The sequence below is a fragment of the Gavia stellata genome, chromosome 1 (assembly GCF_030936135.1).
Source record: "Gavia stellata isolate bGavSte3 chromosome 1, bGavSte3.hap2, whole genome shotgun sequence".
NCBI classification, from domain to species: Eukaryota; Metazoa; Chordata; class Aves; order Gaviiformes; family Gaviidae; genus Gavia; species Gavia stellata.
In genome coordinates this window covers 86,512,004-86,514,503 of record NC_082594.1, presented here as the reverse complement: position 1 = coordinate 86,514,503, position 2,500 = coordinate 86,512,004, and positions in this window count along the sequence as shown.

Genomic DNA, 2,500 nt, shown 5'->3' with positions numbered 1-2,500 from the left:
AGGTCACTTTTTAGGAGGCGGATTGAAACAAATTAACGCTTTTCACTAAACAAAAGGAGTGTCTTCACTAGAAATTACAGTAGTCCTCTTTATCCGAAGGCAAGATCTAGGACATGCTGTCACAGTCCTTCTCATGCTTTTAGTACAATAATTTAGCCAGCCTCGAAAGAATAAGGAATCTCTAGTTATGTATGTTTACTTTCTAGCCTGATTGGTGTGGGATGAGAGATCCTGGCATATCAGGTTCTGTACAATGGTTGGGTGGGGTTTAATGGTACTTTTGTCTTTTTGGTGTTTACATACTCTCTTGAAAATGAAAGATAAAGTTCAGAACTGAAGGGAAGATAGAAGGAATTTTGAATGCATATAAAACACCGTCACTTTTTAAAGTTTACAAGATTAGAAAGTATTAGTGAGTCGTTGAAGCTTGAGGGACATGTACCTCTTTCTGAAATGTGTTAGCCAGGGGATGTGGGGTTTTTTGTTTCAGAAATACTGTTCAGTTTGGTAAGGTGTGTGTTTTATGGGTGAGAAATAGGAAAGTATTTTGGTCACTTTTGTTTTAAAAGATAATATTTAATATGAGTACTGGCACTAGAGCATCATATTTAACTTTGGCTAGTATGATCTTTGAGTAAGCAAAGGGCCTGAATTTAATTCATGCTGTGCAGTCCTCATATATATGCCTTTAGGATCTAAGAGGCAATGTTAACTTCATATTTGAAAGTTCAGGGAACAAATATTGCACATTGTCTTTGGGGTTGGTTTCTTTTTTTGCTTCATTATCCCTTGCAACACTTCTTACAACTTCATGCCTCGGAAAGGCTCATTGCAGAGCAAATACTCTCATGGTACACAAGAGACTTTTGGGATTTTAAAAAATAAATTCAAGAGGGTTTTCTCCAGAACTAAGCTACTGCTATGTCTTGCAAATAATTTTCTGGTTAGCTTGTGGTGCAACTTAATGAGCAGGAAATTAATGTTTCCAGAATTACACTGAAATGTAGTAGATGGCTTGTCTAATGTCCACTTGCGGTGGTAGGCATCAGAAGTATGCTGTGTGTTCTCCTCTAAGATACTGCTGTTTTAGCCATGAGCTAATCATACCAAAAAAAATATTACCCCTTGCTACATCTGATTATTTCAGCAATTAGTGTGATTGGGGGTGGCGTGGGTGAGTCACTGGGTCAGGCATGTGGGTGCACACCTACTTTTTCGGGATTTTTGCTTGCTGTTTTTCCTCCCCTTTCAATTTTAGTTAGTCAGGTAAAAGATTTAACTAAATTATTTGAGCACTGGGAGTGTCAAAAAGGCCATACTTGGCCAGTCCAGACTAGTATTCTGTCTCCATGAGTGTCTGTGAGCAAATACTTACGTAAAAAATCAGAGCACGTATAGAGTGACATTGACCTGGGCGTATTCTTCCAGTTTCAAGTGACTGGTTGTTCATTAATTTCAGAGCCGTTGATGGATCTGTTCTTGTATCTATTTATATTTCTGGCCTTTACAGCATCTTGTTGTAATTAGGAGCTGTAGGCATGGGTATGTGGTGTAAATTCCAACTTTTAACCAGTTACGTGATAATTTCACTCTGCTTTAATCCTTGTGTTTGCTAAATAATGAATAATCATTCCATTCCTATTCACCAGTCATGTTACTGGTGAGTCTGTATATCCTTTCATCACTTGTTTTCCAAGTTTCTAGTATCTTTTTGCAAAGAAGAACAAGAAGGGTAGATTCCACTGATATTTTTTCCCATTCTTCTATAGCTTTTATGAGAAGGGGTGCCCACAGCTACTTCCAGGATTCAGGAGCAGTGCTTTCTGTCATAGTGCATCCATTGTGTATTTAAATTTGTGTATAGGTAGCAGGTTATTAATAAGTTAAGTATAAAAATGAAAAGTGATCTCTTGTACATGGTTTTATTTGGATGAAGTGTGTGATGATACAGCAGTTCAGACTTGATGGAGCAGTTAAAGCTTACAGGAGGTCTGTAACAATGTAAAAATATCACTGTATATTACAAATTTGAAGTTTGGTATATATGAAGTTCAGAATATAACTTGATGCAAAAACATTTTTCTTCATAAACTTGATTTTAAAGCTGTCTGTCTCTCCCATCTCATCTATAGCATTCAGTACATAGTAACTACAACAGCATTTTTTCAGTTGCTGCAGCTTTCTTGTGAGATTATTAACACTTAAACAGTGAATAGAAGAATTACAAAATGGAGAGAAAAAGGGAGCAATGGACAAGTATTTACATCTTTATAAAGACAACAAGCTGTGTTCTATGATTAGTGATTAGGAAAAAAGTTACTTGCCTTAAAATGGGAATTAGAGGTAGAAGTAAAACATCCTAAAAATATGCCTCACCCAAGCTTGAAGCATCTAATACTCCGCTTGTTAAAAACAACTGTTCCTGTTGCAATTTGTAGTGCGATTCTATTATCAGACTAGTAAATTGTATCATTTTTACAGCTTCAAGAAACTCATATAA